The sequence below is a fragment of the Canis aureus genome, chromosome 27, assembly GCF_053574225.1.
Source record: "Canis aureus isolate CA01 chromosome 27, VMU_Caureus_v.1.0, whole genome shotgun sequence".
Classification (NCBI taxonomy): domain Eukaryota; kingdom Metazoa; phylum Chordata; class Mammalia; order Carnivora; family Canidae; genus Canis; species Canis aureus.
Genome location: NC_135637.1, coordinates 42,300,449 through 42,319,666, shown reverse-complemented (window position 1 = coordinate 42,319,666; position 19,218 = coordinate 42,300,449). Strand labels below are relative to the sequence as shown.

The following is a 19,218-nucleotide window of genomic DNA, read 5'->3' as shown; positions in this document are numbered from 1 at the left end:
ATATTCAATGATATTCAACAAAAGATGTTGGGAAAACTGGACAATGACATGCAAAAGAATGAAACTGGACCACTTTCTCATCCCCTACACAAAAGTAAATTCAAAATGGACTCTGGTCTCTAAATGTGAGACCAGAAAACCATAAATTCCTAGAAAACAACACGGGCAGTAAGGTGTCTGACACTGGCTATTACAAAATGTATCTAGATGTGTCTCCTGAGACGAGAGAGACAACAGCAAAAATCAACTATTGGGACTTCGTCAAAATAGAAAGCTTCTGCACAGCAAAGGAAACAATCAACAAACTGAAAAGTCAACCTATGAAACGGGAGAAGGTATTTGTAAATGGCATCTGATAAAGGGTTAGTGTCCAAAATATATAAAGAACTTACACAACTCAACAGCCAAAAACAAATAACCCGATTTAAAGAAGCACAGAAGACAAGGATTGATATTTCTCCAAAGAAGACATGCAGGTGGCCAATAAACCCATGAAAAGATGCTCAATATCACTCATCATCAGGGAAATGCAAATCAAAACTATAATGAGAAATCACTTCATACCTGTTAAGAATGGCTGAAGTGGAGGAAAAAGGACCCTTGTGCACTGTGGGTGGGAATGTAAATTGGTGCAGCCACTGTCGAAAACAGTGTGGAGAGCCTCAAAAAATTAAAAAAAATAAAATAAAAAAAAGAACTACCATATGACATAGTAATCCCCACTACTGCTCTACTGGGCATTTTTAAGAGTTTTCAACCTGTAATAATGGTTATTCTTATATTGGACTATCATGTCCCTAAAAACTATTATCTTCTCTCTATTGATGTTTTCTCTTATATTCACTTTGATTACCTCGAACTTTTTTGCTGTGTCAGTTATATAATCTGCTGAGTGACATACTGTTAATTGTTCTGCAATGATATCATTTAAAATCATTTAAAATCATTTATTAGTTTTTTATTTCTTCGTGAGTTTTCTTAAATTTAATTCATGATATTATGAACATAGTCACTAATGTAAAAAAATACTGGTAAGTTAACTTCTTTTATTCCCAGGGTAATGTTTTATTCTGTACTGGATTCCTCACCTCTCTCTGGAGAGATATAATCCATTTTCAGGGCTTTTGTTTCCTTGCTCAGATATGAAAACTGTAACTGCGCATTATGGGGTGGATTACTTTTTCTCATTCAACAAATATGAAATTCCTCTATTTTGAATTTAAAGCTCAGCTGAGACTGAGGTTTGGACACACGTGTGCACACATGTGCATGTCAGGGATAGACAGGACTGTGTTTCTTTCCGTTTCTTTGGAGATCTTATTAAATCTACTTTAAAAACTTTCACTCAGCCTTGGTATTTATTTTATCCCAGTTGGGAATACCCTCCATTCCTGGTCATTCGGTCAACTGACCTTAAAGCCATGATGAATTTTTAATTCCATCAGATTGAGTCAACCTCTTCACTTCTTTCTTGCTAACCAGCCACCCCCAGGAACTCTGATTTTCACTCCAGATTCAAGGCCATTGATGATGAATCTCAGAAATTTTTTGAACTAGAATTATTTCGCAGAAGTGGGGATGAAATTAGGACCTTCTTGTGCTCCAATAAAATCTTCGGCTTCTTGCACCAATAGATTCTTCTTTCTTTGACGAGTATTATATCTGTTTGTAATCTTGTCTTTGTGAGCTGTTCCTGATGTTTTTTTTAAGATTTTATTTATTTATTTGAGAGAGAGCTAGAGCATGAGCAGGAAGGAGGAGCAGAGGGAGAAGCGAGTCCCTGCTGAGCAGGGACCTGATGCAGGACTCGATCCCAGGACCCTGAGATCATGACCATGAGATCATGACATGAGCGGAAGGCAGACACTTCACCCACTGAGCCACCCAGGTGCCCTGTTCCTGATTTTTAAAGAAGTTTTCATTTGATTGTTCTTATTTATTTTAATTTTCTTTCTCTTCTTCTATATGTAACAGTTTATTCGCCATGCATAGGGGAAGCTGATTCTATGGCCTACTTAAATTCAGACATTTTACTCAATTTCCTCCCAGGTGATTTTAAAATATACATTTGATTTTTATATAGAATTTTATAATACCAATATCTTTGAAACTAAATGAGTTTTGTTATCAATGCTGAAATGTGATTTCTTTATAATTCTTTCTGCTTTGTAGTGAGCAGGAGCTATGTGAACCTAGGTGTATGTGTGTGGCAGGGGGGCGGGTTGTGTATGTTGGTAAAGATGCGTATGTTGTAGGATTGCATGTACTGGTGTGCCCAGATGTGTATCAGAGATAGTATTTATTTGTGTGGGAGCATATATATATTTGCATGGGGATATATGTACAAATGCATATATGAAGGTGTCCATGTAGAGGGGTGTGTGTGTGTGTGTGTGTGTGTGTGTGTGGAGAGGTGAGAGGGACGGAGAACATTTCTGTGTGAATGGAACATGTCTAATATTGGCAAAACCAATAGAAAGCTGATTGATAAATATCATGGCATAAATGGCGTATTTCTAGGTCTGGAGATAAATGTTGACACTTTCAACAATGCTAGCATTGACTCTGGAGTCATTAACTGTGATCCTGAGGGTGTGCTTGTCTCCCTTCTGCTCTCCTTGTGTAGCTCTCCTGACAGTGTTCTTGGGAATTCTTAAATGTGGTTTTGTCTCTGTGAAGCATAATATTATAATTCAGTAGCTGACTAAGCTATCATCCTTTTTTCTTTTTTCTTTTTTTTTTTTGCTCTGTAGACTGTAATAGCAAAGCGCTTCACCAACAGAGTTGTTCACTCCCACCGGGTCTTAGGGCTCTCAGTAAGAAACCACCGGGCGTGAACGATGCAGTTAATTGACCTTTACCTCTCACTTCCTGCGCTGCAGGAAATAAAGGTCCTCAGCAGATTTTTTTTTTTAAAGTGGAAAATACGAAATAAATAAATAAATAAATAAATAAATAAATAAATAAATAAAGTGGAAAATACGATGGGTGCTGCATCAGCAGGAACCTAACAGGGTTAGAGGTTAGCACAGTCCACGCTGGGACAGAAAAAAACCCCAGACACTTGTAGAAGCAACACTAGAGGTTTAAAAAGTTCATTTGCACAAATAGGAAAGACACAAGCAAGAATAGCAGATTTTCATTGTTTGATTTGTTATTAATCAGTAAATATTGTCTGTACAGAGCCTATCAGCTAAGATGTTTTGTGCGTGGGTACAAACCATAGCCTCGAGCGTTTGCTCCAATGTTACACCTGAAGAATGCTGAACATTCTCTCTCCAAGAACATGTAAGGGCAGAAAAGTCAGTTCAGTGTTTAGATTTTTCCTGAACTTACTTACTTTCTCTCTTTTTCTTTCTTTCTTTCTTCTTTCTTTCTCTTTCTTTCTTTCTTTCTTTCTTTCTTTCTTTTCTTTCTTTCTTCTTTCTTTTCCTTCCTTCCTTCCTTCCTTCCTTCCTTCCTTCCTTCCTTCCTTCCTTCCTTCCCTATCTTTCTCTCTTTCTCCTTCCCTCTCTCCCTCTCTGCTCATGGGAGTTATTGTGCATACTGTGAAGAATATGAGTTTGGGAGATAGTTACGAATCCGAGTTTAAACTGGGGTAATAAAAACATTGAACCTATTTCTATTTTAGATTGATGGCAGGCATTGTGTTAGACACCAGATATCCATTACAGTATTTGATGTATGAGTGTTGTTAGCCGTTCCATTTTATAAATGAAGAAATTTAGACTTAAAATTTCTTAGCCTCTGGGAGGCTAAGTTACCTGGCCAATAAGTGGTATTTGAAGAGTCAAAGCAGTTTTTTTTTTCCCCCTCATTCTAGAGCCAAAGGTTCTAACAATTTGGTCATATAGATTATTAAAAGATTTCAGTGCTGATGAACAAATAATCAATTTTTCGACACCCCAGTCTACCCACAGTCAAACCCTGAAGGGTCTGGTATGAAAGAAAGTCTTTAGGGGTCCCCTGAACTGAGATTGGAGTCCATTCTGGTTAGGGGGTGCTCAGAATATATTGATTGCTAACAAATTTCTATTACCCCTGTGTATTATTCAGACTTCTTCAGAGAAGAAGGGCCAATGGGAATGGAGGGTTAGGTGGGGGAGAAATGAAGGGAGGTTGGAGATGGAGAGAGAGGTAGTGATTGACGACATAATTGTGGGCAGTAGCAAGTCCAAGAACTACCAGTCAGATGGGAAACTCAGGTAAAGGCTGTTTGCAGGCTTGGATCTGAAGACCACACGGTGGGCCAGCACACTCAAAACTCAGACACAATGTCCCTGTTATGGTCTGGAGGGAGAATTTCTTTTTCTGGAAACCTTAGTCCATGTTCTTTTTTTTTAATTAAATATATTTATTTATTTATTCATGAGAGACACAGAGAGAGAGAGGAGAGCAAGCGGCAGAGGGAGAAGCAGGCTCCATGCAGGGAGCCCGATGCAGGACTCAAGACTCAATTCTGGGTCTCCGGGATCACACCCTAGGCTGAAGGCAGGCGCTCAACCACACTGAGCCACCCAGGGATCTCATCAGTCCGTGTTCTTAAGGCCAGTAACTAACTGGATGAGGCCACTCCACTTGTAGAGGTTACTCTGCTTTACCCAACCTGCTGTCATAAATATTAACTGTAGTAACAAAAATATTCTCACAGCAACATCACTATTCTCTAGATGTTCTAGAGAACATCTATTCTCACAGCAACATCTTGTCTTTCCAAGCAACCTGATGGTATTGCCCAGGCAAATGGACACATAACATGAACAGCAATATTTGTCATAGCTGTATCTTACTCATAAAGCAGTCTTGAGGTCTTATTTGTCTTGTTTGAGACCCTATTTCCTGTCAGTCACATGTAGCTAACAACACATTGGTACATGTGACGCATGTAGTATGTATACAAGTGTATGTACACATATACATACCTCACCTAACATAAACCACACATATGGAGAGAACTTATGCGTAGAGTATGTTTCTTATTCTCCTATTTTTGATTGACCATAGACCTGCCCCTCGTGATCTCTGAAATCCTAGTAATTTCTCTCTTATTAGCCTTCAGCATCCTCACCTGCACAACACAGCACCTGGAAGTCCTGGAGGTCTCATCTGGCTGCAGTGCATCACTGTGTAGTGTCCCCGCTTCGGCGACATTTGTTTATCTCGTGATTCATAAAGCCCCTAAAGTGATCTCTATATTTATCTATTAACAGAAAACATGACATCATCCTATGGCACTGATGATGAGGCAAGAGATGGATCAGTGGGAATAGTTTCAAACTGGACCATCCACATTTCCTTGTCTGGTTGCCCTGGCGACCGCAGTTGTACATTTGTAAGAAATGAGGTCAGTGCCTAGGGAACATAATTTTTTTTTTATTTTGATGCAAACATACTGGCCAGGATGAGGACTGAGTGGCATATTAGCTTTTCAGGGTGGGCTGTACCTGGGCGAGGGAATGCGTGAGTAATAAGAAAGTAAGCTAAACACTTCATAACAAGACTATAGCAAATGCAATCATTTACCACTTCTGGTGTTTTTATTTAGCTGGCTGAAATGTGTCCCCACAATATCTCCATAGTCATGCATCTAAATAAAATTGGCATTTACAATAGACATGTCACAGAAGAACGTCGGCCAATGCCTGATTTACATATAGCATTGATTATTTGTGCTCAGAGTTAATTCAGGCCTGAGTGGACTTCTGTGACCGATTCAGATGGGCAGTAATGGAATATCATTGCCAACCTTCTCCTGGGCTTCCTTGGCCTGTTCCAAATTGGTGTCTTTATGTTAACAGCCAACAGGGACATCAGCTGTGTGAATAGGTTTTTCAAGAGCCCCCTTTGGCATCAAGTTAGAGAATGAGAACATAAAAGAAGCTTTCGATATGCAGATGCTTCAATAGCACTGGAAAAAAAAATATGTAAACATAAAAAAGTCCGCATTTCCTGAATTAAGAATATTTACATCCAAGGAAAATACAGCTAAATGAATATAGGGATGTCTACTCTTTAGTTTGTGTGCTAGGCAACTTTTTTGGGGGGTGGGGTGGGATTTGTCTTTCTCCAGCCAACATATGCCCATGTATCCTACACTGGAATCTCTCTATGGAAGTCCTCGGACCCCGTCTCCCCTCTGTGAACGGGCTCTAGTGAAATACTCAACCCACTTGACCACTTTGATAACCTAAATGTGCTATGATGATATAACCCCTAAACTCTTCAAACTGGAGAGCACTTAGTTGCACTTTTCTTTCAGATATAATCCGTGCCCAGAAGTGAGCACATACCTATCGACATGTGGAAGTCTAGCTCCTTCCTCTCTTGGGTGGTTTAGCTGTTGGTGGTGATGCTGTGTTCATAGGATGCCTGTTTGTTTCCAATCCAGCAATTCTGTTTCTAAAGCTACAGGATACGGTTCACACAAGCAGTGAGAATTTGAGGACAAGCTGTAAGTGTACTATTCCCACAAGTTAACAGACTCCCCATTTTGAAAAACTAGTAAAATGGGAAAACACGTGACCTTAAAAATCGTGCAGTACTACCTTAGGGATATTATCAAGATGTTGGTGTTTCTTTTGAAAGGTATTTAATATTTTCACTGCATGGATTATTTCAAATGTTGAAAGTGTGTTTGCTGTCAATAACCTTGTCTTTTTATTTTATGTTTCCATTAAGTATCACAAAGATATGAAATCTTAAAAGCATGGGAAATGTCAACATAAAAAGGTTGTGTTTTTTTGGCGTGTGTGTGAGTGTGTTTAGCTTAAGAATGAAAAAAAAAAATGCATCAGAGTTATCTTTTACCCTAAATTTCTATTTTCAGGAATTCAAATGGAAGTGTTTCTGTGGGTTATTATATGTATTAGAATTTACTGAATTAAGCCCTGGATACATATGCATAATGATAACCTACTTGTTCCAAGGATAAATTAACTTTCTATAAGGACAATCGCCCTCTGCTCAGTTATACAGATTATTTCATATTAGGGCATGATTGTATCGATTTTGTTGGTAGCTTCTCCATTACTTCACCCTTGCCTGTTCATTTTGTGAAGTTAAAGAAGTTGAGAAAAAACATTATTTGCTGGGTTTTCTCCCAATATTAGAGAATATTTCTATGTGTGCGTTGAGATATATTGCAGAGCTTACCATTTGCTTTGAGCTTTTTTTTTTTTTACAATTTTCTTTATTTATTCATGAGAGACAGAGAGAGAGAGAGAGAGAGAGAGAGAGAGGCAGAGACACAGGCAGAGGGAGAAGCAGGCTCCAAGCAGGGAGCCCGACGTGGGTCTCATTCCCGGGTCTGGATCAAGCCCTGGGCCGAAGGCAGACGCTCAACCGCTGAGCCACCCAGGGATCCCCTGAACATTGTTTTTTTTTTTTTTTTTTTTTCCCCTGAGGTAATGAGCATTATTATAATTTAGAAGCAAAACAGATTTCAATGTTTCAGCATTGAGATAACCTAATTAGGTGATAGAACATTGTCCCTGCAAGCCTTCATCCAGGAGAAACTACAGATACTAGAGCAAAGGAACCAAGATATATTTGCAGACAAATGGGGAAATTTCTCCCCTTTCAGAAGGCACATTGATAGGTAAACTCCCTCTTGTGTTAGGGTAGTACACAACCAACAACAACCAAAAAAGAGCCTCTGGGGGCTTTGGACACAATGGACGTATAATTTAGGATGGAGCTGGATACTTCTGAGAAGAAAGGGAGGGCTTTGTTAACAAACCCAGACAAACCAGTGCTGCCTGACTGGTCCACACCATCCCCTTTGCTCTTGACAGCTTGGAGCCTGATGATGGCTGCACAGATGCCCTTTTGTGTCATGAAGTAAGCAGACATTCAGCATGTGCCTTTGGAACTGAGCACAAACATTTAACCAAACTCAACATTTGACCAAACTCAATCCCTAGCCCCACTGCTTGCTAGATGTTCCACTTTGGGCAATCTGTTATGTGCCTGTGTACTTCCAACTTCCCACTATATAATGGGTCTAACGATAGTTTCCTGGTATCAGGGGGTAATTTCATAAGATTTTACATGTAAAAATCGGACAGTGCAAAATATCAGTGACTCAATCAACATTTACTTCTGGGATACTTTTCCTGGTGGTGCTATCATTATCATTACTATCATTATCATTACTATTATTATTATTATTGGTTACAGTTCTGTAATTAGAGCTTTAGAATGAGAATCTAGGCTTCACAATGGCCTCATAACAAATCTGTTGTCACTTTAAGCACTTGCCAGTATTATTCACTAGTACTTTCTCTTCTCTACAAACCAGGCCGACTGATTTTGTAAGGCCTTCCTATGCCTACCCATCATATTTGGAGGGAATTCCAAGTCTTTATCAACAAGAGGGTGTACAAAAAAAAACAAAAACAAAAACAAAACAAGGGTGTGTACAAAACCTGGCCCTAGAAATCCCATCTCCTAACCCTCTCCTCGGTGCCCAAGCCTTCAAGAAATACCTCGTCTTCTTGCAGTGTCTTAGGACATGCTGCGTTCACAGAACTTGAGGGCCTTTGCATTTGCAGGTCTTCTAGACAGAGACTCTCTTCACCTTGGTCACACCATTCAGGGCTCTGCTTAAATCCCCATCAAAGAAAGGACTTCCCCGACCCCCTTCCCTTCCTCTCTGTTCATTCACCCGTATCTTTCTCTGTAGCATGTGTCTCTCTCCAGGACCAGGTGTCTGTTTATTTTCTATCCCTACATCAGCATATGAGTTTCAAAATGTTACGTATGGTTTAGTATTTGTACCATGGTACACGGAACTGTATCTGGTACATAGGAGCTACAGGAAAATGTTTATTTGTTTAAATGGATGCCGGAATGAATAAAGAATGAAATAATTGAGTGAACGCATTTTTAGGATAACTCATGTTTAACCAAACAGATGAAAAGAAGAGAAAATATAGTACACCAGTGGTCCCATTTAAGACTAGATTGTTTAATCGAGATGGGGGGGGGGTACATGTGCGTGTGCGCAAACACACACACACACACATCTATTTTATGTAACATCAATAATAAGGTTTGATGAAACGGTTACGTTCCAACTTGAATAGCAAAATTTTCCCAACTAAAATCTGTGTGAGTGGAAGTTAAGTCTATTGCTAAAGGTCAGAATGTAAGTCAAGTACAATAAAATCTATGGAACTCCTGAGGTGATTTATAATAAACTTAGGAGCTTGGCTGTACAGATGATCGAGGTCCTAAATTCTTGTTCTGGATCTGCATTAACTTGCTTTTAGTGCCGCTGGGAAGGCTCTTTCCTCTTTCTCCAACGCTTGTCCATGGCACAATACCGTGATTGGATTTGATGATCTCCCCCATGCTCCATGAATAGGTAACATGGGGCTCAAGCCAAGATATTTTAATACTTCTAATGTACTAGATGTTTTACTGAGAAATGTATCTAAAACCTGCGCTTCCCTGAGAACTAATTAATGTTCAGTCCAAAGCATCAGGGCCAATGGTAGCTGATCACAAAAGCCACAGCATTTATGACACATCCAGAGCAAAAGGAAAGTGAGTTTTCCAGATAAACGATGCAGTTTTACAAACATATGCGTCTATATATTCTTAAACAGTGTCTTATATCGGGGAGGGGGTGTGATTGATTCGTAGGAAAGCTCCTTGCACCACCTGTAACAGACCTGGGTGAGCCTCCATCCCCATCGCCCATAGTGGGAACCCTGCTTGCACATGCATTGTCAAGCATCACGTCCAGAGAACTTGGAACATGGTAGAGACAATAAATATCTGTTGACTTTGCCAACTAAATGAGAGTGGTGATTAGCTCTATAATAATTTTAAGGGTTTCAATAAGCCCAGCAGGCAATTTAATAAGATGCTGTTGCTTTCCTCCAGGCCTTCTGTGTTGAAAATCAGGGCCCTGCTCCCAATGGAGAGGAAAGGAAAGAAGTGTATTTGGTTTAAATGTCTATGTACTGAAAATTGCTTTTCTCTATCTATCTTGCAGACTTCAGGGAAAAAAAATAATTAACACTAAAAAGTACAATATTACAAATTTAGCAGAATGAAGACACTTCGAAGAGCAAGACTCGGGAGGCTAATAAATGATTTTTGATGGGTCATCTTGGAATCACTGGTTCGGACATCGCCCAGTTTGGGATTATTGGATGTTGCCATCTGTTGTTTGCTTGACAGTTTATGAAAGTGGAAGCATTCACTCCAGTGTTTCTTGAACAAACATTTGAAAACCATTATAAATATTTGTACTCTGTCTTGTAGCCTGAGAGGGACTGTTGCACTTTGTTGCTGAGTAGCTTTTCCTTCAGAAAACACTTGGGCCATGGCAATGACATTGCTGGTACAGACATCACGCTCTGGCCGCAGAACCACTGTCATCCAGAGGTGAACTGGCAGTCAGGCCATCTGCTACCATGAGACATGTCCTGGCTTCCATTCCCTACAACACATGTATTCCCGTATGCGTGCTTGGAACCTGGTTCCTGGCACACTCAGAAGCCCAATTTTGAGTCCTCTTCATGTTTTTTTTGTTTTGTTTTGTTTTGTTTTGTTTGTTTTTTTTTTTTTTGTAGGAAAGGCAAATGGTTTTCATCTCCAGAGACAACTCCTAGTGATTGCTTATGGATCTATAGAGCGCCGTGTCTAAAATCTTGAGTTTGCTTCCAAGTTCAATAAAAGAGAGTACTAATATTAATTACATTTTCTAGGGAGGGGAGATGCTCATATGCTTACATTATATCTGCCTTCCCCGGTAGAGATCGTCCTACCTTTTATGATTTAGCAGATGGAGAAAGTGAGGACCTTTTAATGTCTCACTCATATTTTACTGTTTTTCGTTTTTTTTTTTTTTTTTTTTTTTAAGATGTGTCTTGACAGGCTTAAAATCATTTATTAACTTTTTTACAATATATATTTAGATTTTCAGTTTATTTATAGGGAATGTTACTTTACTGAACATAAAATGTAGACCATTACAATGATTTAAGTTCATTTATCACCCACTCCGTTCTTTATGCTCTAGATTTCAGAAGTCTATATACGTTAAAGCATCCCATAAGACATTAATATAGGTTTTTTTTTTCTTAGATTTTATTTATTTATTTGAGAGAGGGAGTGAGAGCACAAGCAGGGGTAGAGGCAGAGGGGGAAGCAGACCACCCCGCTGAGCAGGGAACCCAACATGGGACTCAATTCCAGGACCCTGAGATCATGACCTGAGCTGAACGCAGAAGCTTAACTGACTGAGCCACCCAGGAGTCCTGGGTTTTGTTTTAAATATGATATAGAGTTCAAAATGTACTTAAAGGAAAAATAGTCTTTTGTATTTACTTGGATGTTTGCAATTTTGATGCTCTTCATTATTCCCTAAAGATCAGAGTGTCTATCTGATTTTCATTTCCCTTCAGCCCAAATAATTGCCTTTAACATTTTTTTTGAAATAATGTTCTATAGGCACCCATTCTCTTAATTTTCTTTTATCTAAAAACATCATTATTCTTGCCTTTATTCTTTTTACTTCTGTTACATTTTCATTGTTTCTGACTATTTTTAAGCAGGCTCCATGCGCAGCATGGAGCCCAATGTGAAGCTTGAACTCACAACCCTGAGCTTATGACCTGAACCGAGACCAAGAGTCAGACACTTAACCGACTGAGCCACCCAGGTGCCCCTACTCTTCCTGACTTCTTATTTTTATTTATTTATTTTTTTTACTTATGATAGTCACAAAGAGAGAGAGAGGCAGAGACACAGGCAGAGGGAGAAACAGGCTCCATGCACCAGGAGCCCGACGTGGGATTCGATCCCGGGTCTCCAGGATCGCGCCCCGGGCCAAAGGCAGGCGCCAAACCGCTGCGCCACCCAGGGATCCCCTCTTCCTGACTTCTTAAACTCTCCTAATGCAAGAAGCTGGTATCAAAGAACAACTGTTGAGAAAAAAAGCTATTTCTACAAGCGAGGAAGAGACAAGGAAGGGCACTAGGGGATTGGAGGACACAGAAAAACCTTTTTAAAAGCACAATGATAAAAAATAAAATACAAAAACTCCACAAAACTACAATTGAAACTAAGGTCAACTTATTCCTTGCTTATCATTGTCCTATATCTGTTAATTTTGCTACTGATCTATGCAGGTTTGATAGGCAGTTTTTTCCTACTTGTTATCTAGTACTTGGATAGTCTATTTAACATCCTCTCCCTTGGTTTCTTTGTCAATGGAATTTTGGGGGAGAAGTGGAGGAGGTGATTCTTTCTCTGATTTACTATACTCAGCCTTTACCGGTGGGCTCTCCTCTTCCCATCCAGCACCTCTCTGTCTCCTGTCAGCTTTTGCTTTGACCTATGAAAGTGTGGATGGGGAACATGCATGCCATTGTCCTGTTTCTGATTACATAGTGCCTTTGTTTTGAAGTCTAGTTTGTCCAATATAAGTATTGCTAGCCTGCTTTTTTTTTTTTTTTGACGTCTGCTTTTTTTTTTAAATTTCCATTTGCATATTACGTGTTTCTCCACCCCCTCATTTTCAATCTGCAGGTGCCTTTAGGTCTAACATGAGTCTCCTCTAGGCAGCATGTAGATGGGTCTTTGTTTTTTTTTGTTTGTTTGTTTTTTGTTTTTTTTAATCCTTTCTGTTACCCTAAGTCTTTTGATTGGAGAATTTAGCCCATTTACATTCAGAGTGATTACTGATAGATGTTTATTTAGTGCTGTTTTATTACTTGTTTTATCTTGTAGCCTATTTGCATGATACAGTGGAGAATTATGATTCATTGTTGACTTGAAGTTTTTACCTCAACATATAAATTTTGGTTTTAAGTGTAAAACCAAAGTTAACTTGCAACTTCCTTGGTTTCATATTCCGTATATATGATGTGGCATAGTGCTTCAATAGATCTATAAATTCTTTCTTTCTTTTTTTTTAATTTAAATTATTTCTTTCAAGTGGACTCACCTCATTTCAGATTTTCTTATTTCAGTTGTGTCTTGCCATTTTATATTCTTCTCACACATCTACCATTTTAAGTCCATGTTGAACATAATTAACTTTCATGCGATTAACCATACTTTTATTAAACTATCTTAATGTCAGGAAAAATTTCCACAAAGCAATCTAAGGCTGATAGAAAGTTACCAGATATCAGACCTTTGGATTGATTGATTAGCTTATTCAGTTAACAAACATTAATTGAGTCTGTAATAAGGAAATTAGGCCCTTGCTAGGTTCTGGTGATACAAATATAAAAAGATAAGTTTGCTGCCATGTAAGGGGTAAAGATTTTAAACAATAATGTAGAGTACACAGAATTACTAACTCTGCCTGAGGCATCAGGCAATGTTTTACTGGAGAGGAATACTCTGCATGGAATAGAATTTTATTTAAAAGCTGCTCTGAAAGTGCTCTGAAAAATTCTAATCTGATGCCATGACAGACTTACATGTTCAATAAATCATTCAAGATTAGAGGCTGCAAGAACAGGCTCCATGCTTAGCGAATATATTACAGAGAATATGGGGCTTCCTGATGGTTTATGCGTTAGTGCACTATGTACCAAGTCTCTAATACCACTGACCCATGTCATACTGGAGCACACAAAAAGGAACATATTGGTGATATCTGTGAATATATCACTAATATTTACTGATTAGTCAACGTGGCTGGGGTTAGGATCTTACCAGACATGAAGAATATTCACATTGTGTGAATAGAATTTTTTAAATTAAAAAAAAAAAAACGAAACATGACCTTTTCATATTTCAAGAGGAAATGATGATAACGTTTCTACTCATATATTCTCTCTGTGTGCCTTTTCTCTGAGATATGGGGTTAAATGAAGATCTACTGTTTATTTCCCATGGAGACAAAGGAGAACCTATCTGGGCTGCTGGCGTCCATTTGGTCAAGTCGACAAAGTCAGGAGAGTGAGCCAGAACCAGGTCTACCTTCTTGCCTTCCATACCTTTGTGTTCCCATTTCTTTCTGTTCTAAGACGTGTCAGTTGGCACACCTGACCGGAGCTAGCAGAAGAAGCCTTTGGGACCTTGTTATTTAGACCAGAAATCATGGTAATGGGTGGAGAGAGATGCCTGATGTACTGAAGCCTGGTTGTTCTTGCTCTTTCTTCAGAGTAGCAGGTGGGAAAAAGCCCCAATTAACCGTACCAGGCACCTAGCTGCCTGCCATGTCTTCCACAGTTGTTGCTGGGTCTTGTTTGTTTGCTTTTTTGAGTTTGTGTTAGTTTTGCTTGTTTGTTTTTTCTCTCTGAGGGACCTTAAAAAGATGACAGTAACTTTGGTCAAGCAGGGATTTTACTTCTGGTTTCTTGCTCATTCTTAACTATGATTTAGCGTCCCCTGCTATAGTGGGCTTCGATACGTGCATCCAAGTACACACTTAGATCCTGGGGCCATACTTTGGAATCCATAAATGAGTGGGAAATTTTTACAAGGACTAAGAGCAGTAAGAAAAGGAAATAACACCTCTCAGGTTTAATGACAGCAGCCCTGTGGAAAGTCTTCCACACACATTTAGACAGAAGATGTACGACATTCCTTGGAAACCTGAGAACCATAAAGAGATAGTTCTAATACACTTTGACAGTGGGAATATGGCAGCGTCTGATAGTGTGCTTGACAAGTTGTAGATTTATATGCAATTGAAAATAAATTCTTTCGTCCTTTCCCTTGGGAATGCACAGAAGGGAAATTGCATAGATGGATTCAAGAAGACTCTACAGAAGTCTAATCAAGTATCATTTCTTAGGTTGTATGAAGCTTTTCAAAAACAAGTATTTTTTAATCATTTTTTTGAGACATTAAACGATTTTCTTTAGGTTTTTCTAACTTCAAAATTATGTGCAGAAATGAGCTCCCATTGCATAAAATGAGGCAGAGTAGTGCAATTTGATACAAGATTTGTCATCATATGGCTTATTTTTCACTGACAAAACAGATCATTACAACAGGATAGAATAACCATTAGTAGCTCTGGTTTTAAGATCAGAAAAAAAAAGCTGGATTCAATTTTGATGCTTCTTACCTATGATTACTCAACCCTGTCTATGTTTCACTTAATTTAGCATGAATGACAATAATATAAAAGGTACGTAATATAAAGGTGTTGGAAGTGGATGCAGAACTTCCATGAAGTGATTTGAGCAAAGCTGGGATGTTACCCTTGTTCTTAGCCCTCGCCAGAACCTAAGCAGATGCTCTGAGTCTATGTCCCCAGCTATAAAACACACCTGGTGATCTCATCTAATGCTGGACTCTGAAGCAAAACGGAAATGTGTACCTACAGGTTTGTGTGTGTGTGTGTGTGTGTGTGTGTGTCTGTGTGTGTGCTGGTGTTTCCTTCAAAACATTGCATTAAAATATTATCTTATTATTTATATTGATTATTGCATTTTGGGGACTCCCAAATGTGTGCAGGGTGATTGCCTCACTCATTTCACCTGACGCTAGCCCTGACCTCATGGGCCCTTCCCAGGACCGGAGCAAAGTAGTTGATGGATATCAATACTGCTGAGACTATTTAAGATGAATCCTCCTATCAATAAAACCCCACACCAAGACAAAACAAACAACACTGCTTTAAATTCCAAATCCTACACTTCCTACAAAACAGAAACTTGATAGAGAATTTATTAAATTTGACAAGAGTACTCGAAATTTACAGTTGTGCAGCAAAGGGAACGTCTGTGGTCTCAATAACAAGATCAATCACAGTAACTACAAGACTAAATTATCTTTCAATTATCACTGGAGATATCGGTACAACAAAATTGCTGTCTCTCAAGAAGCAATCAAGGATCATGAGGCCAAAACACGTAAGAAAATTAAGTACTAGTGATTTGTATCATGTGTGCTTATTATTTTGAAAAAAAAAACAGTCTGGACATTATGATGCTAGTGGCATAGACCAACTATTAAAAATGTAATTAGCTTTTATTTTTGAAATTTACTTTAAAAATTCTTATTTATTTGAAAAAGAGAGCGTGAGAGAGAGAGAGAGAGAGAGAGAGAGAGCACAAGCAGGGTGAGGAGCAGAGGGAGAAGCAGATTCCCCCCTGAACAGGGAGCCAGATGTGGGACTTATCCCAGGACCCTGAGATCATGACCTGAGCTGACCGCAGACACATCACCAATTGAGCCACCCAGGCACCTTCATAATTTATTTTCTCATGTTAAATAAATGTCCACTTCTGTTCTTAATTTTACACTTGTAAATTTGTATTTTTTTAAAAGAAAGTCAGAAAATTGTCTAAATTTTAGGCCTTGCAAAAGGTAACTTGCCACTGTCCCTACCAGTGGAGGGAGAAGGAGAGAGAAACTTAAGTTTACTCCATGCTCAGTGTAGAGCCCACCATTGGGTTCGAACCCACAACCCCAAGGTCATGGCTGGAGCTGAAACCGAAAGTCTGAGGCTCCACTGACTGCACTACCCATGGGCCCCCTGAAAACTTTTTAAAAAAATGATTGAACCAGGCAGGACCAATTTTGATCTGCATGATTTCTTTCAACTGTAGAACAGTTTTTAGAACAGAAAGAACCTGAAAAGAATGATGGAGTGTTAGGTTCTTGCATCCAAGAAGGCCGAGTGAGAGCACTGATGTGCAGTCAAGTTGGCAGCAAGAGGAATGAATGTCTGAGAAATCTAAGAAACAAAACTTCTCTTCATGCCAGTGAGTGAACCACTTCATGTAGCGTGCGGTGCTTGGAGCAAGAGCACTCGGGGAGAATCGATGTGCTGAGTTGCAGAATGGCAGGGTGTGTTCACGCTCACGTCTACATTGAGTTCTCCAAGCCTCTCATCCCATCAGAAGGATCTTGAATGAATTCCTCTTGCCCTGCTAAGATTATGTTCCTTGTCGCTTTTGGAATGGTTTCTGGAACGATAGCAGAACTTTTCATGTATTTGCACACTTCCAGACCTTAATATTAATTTCTTGCCCATCACTTGAATTTTTTTTTTTTTTTTCAGAAAACTGGTCTTGGCAGCAGTTGATACTACTTCCAAGTACGCTTCCTCTCAAGGTTAGAGGATATTCATTGGCATTATAAAACAGAAGAGGGATAGAAAGAGCATTCTAGAAAAATCTATAGCATTGCCTTCTTTGTGGAGAAAAATTATGATTGACCTTAGTCACATGACAAGTTTGACATTTAAATATATTAAACTTGTTACCTCCTACGGGCACATATAAGTCATATAATAAAGGGAGGTGATTTCCACAGTTAATATAGATTTCTTGTAGTAGACTGTCTCTTTAATACTTATGCCTTTTATTCCATTTTGTTGGATGCTACCTACACTAAGCATAAAAATTACGTAGAAACATTAGTGAAACTAAGAAATGTTTTAAAAAAAACTACATAAAACACCCTACCTAATGTATTATTTATCATTACTAAATCTTAATGAGAAAATAACCTCTAAAATCATGGACATTATAATATCTACAAATCTCTTTTTAAGGTGAGGAAATTATATAAGCTTCAATTTTTTTCAACAGATGAAGCTGAATGAAAGTCAGTTATCACTTGCAAGCATGGCAAAGAATTTTAGGTTTTTAGAGTTCAGCTCATCACACATGATTGAATATGAACAAGCGTTATGAGTTAAAGACTCAAAATATGACCAAGCGAGATAAGGTACACTAATTGAATGTTATTTTTTTTACATATAAGATTATGAGAGTTGCTGTGGCCTTTATATTAGTTATCATGAATTTTTAAAATGTAATATTAAAGACCTTGCATGTCCTAAATGAATCCGATCAGACCATCAGCAAGTATTTTATTTTACTTCTTTACTACTTGCAGGTACTTAATTGTGTCCCCAGATGCTGTTCTGAAAGAATTTATGTTCCAAGAAAAATCAGTGTTCTAGTGACTCGCGTTGTATAACAAATCACCTGAAAATGTAATAGCTTAAAGCAACAATAAAAATTTTATTATTTCTCATGGTTTCTGTGAGTTGGAGCATTTGGGAAGTCCTTAGCTAGCAGTTTTGGGCCAGGGTCTCAATGCTGCAGTCTGATGGTAAATGGAGCTCACACGGGGAGTAGGGTGAGGGCAGGACCTGAGAGAGTTGTCCGGGTGTGTCTTTGTACCCAAGTAATCCTACATATCTTCCTATAGTCTCTCAGCCTGGTCTCATCATGGCTCAGGACTCCAAGTTATCATCTCAAGAGACCTAGATGGAACCTGGAAGGCCTTTATCCCCTAGTTTCGATAGTCACATAGTGTCACTTGCACTGGAGTTAGAGTGTCAGCCAGCATAGGTTCAAGGGGGGAGCTCATGGGCTCTGTCTCTTAATAGGGAGAGGGACACGCTGTAAGAAGGACATAAGAGATACAGATCTCTGAAAGGCACAATTTGCCACCATTAGTAGTCACTTAATACTTTTAATGAGCAGACCCTAATTTTATTTGACTCTCTTCCTGAATAAATATAAACTTTTTCCTTAAAAATATTCCATTATAAAAAAATAAAATTCCATTCTAAATGGAGACTTGTCATGTGAACATTTTAAACTAGACCTTAATCAATACATGATGATAGATAGGTAGATTAAACAAAAATAATCTAGATTACACAGATGATGAAAAATGGAGAAAATTAAAAAAAATTCTAGAGACACCTGAGTGGCTCATTCGGTGAACCGTCTGCCTTCAGTTCAGGTCATGATCCCGGGGTTCTGGGATTAATTCCTGAGTTGGGGAGCCTGCTTCTCCTCCTGCCTCCCACTAGTGTTCTCTCTCACTATCTCTGTCACTATCTCTGTCTCTCTCCCAAATAAATATTTTTTTTTTTTAGGATTTTATGTATTTATTCATGAGAGACGCTGACGGAGAGGCAGAGACATAGACAGAGGGAGAAGCAGGCTCCTCACAGAAAGCCCGATCCCAGGACGTCCCCAAAAAATACAATCTTAAAAAAAAAAAATCTAGATTTTGATACAACAGACTTTGCAGTAGCAAATATGTACTAAGTTGTGTGCTTATTAGCCAGGAAGATATAAATAAGAATGAAATAGTGTCCCTTCCTTCCCTTCCTTAATGTGGTTTCCTGTCCTCTGAGGTGTTTAGGCGCATAAATAATTATAATTAAAGAGAGAATGAATTGTATGCTTTTAACATATGTATGAATATAAAGTGGATTGTAATAGTGGTAACAGATACACATGAGCCTAGCAAAATGAA

General features: G+C 38.7%; 1 long non-coding RNA gene across 1 annotated transcript in view; it reads left to right on the top strand.

Moving 5' to 3' along the window:
- The window catches only part of LOC144299571 (uncharacterized), a 694,273-nt gene extending 676,326 nt beyond the window's left edge, over positions 1-17,947 (top strand). The window contains exon 4 of the long non-coding RNA XR_013366263.1: positions 16,994-17,947. This is a non-coding gene — a long non-coding RNA (uncharacterized LOC144299571). The remainder of the gene's footprint in view (positions 1-16,993) is intronic.
- Positions 17,948-19,218: the final 1,271 nt, after the last annotated feature.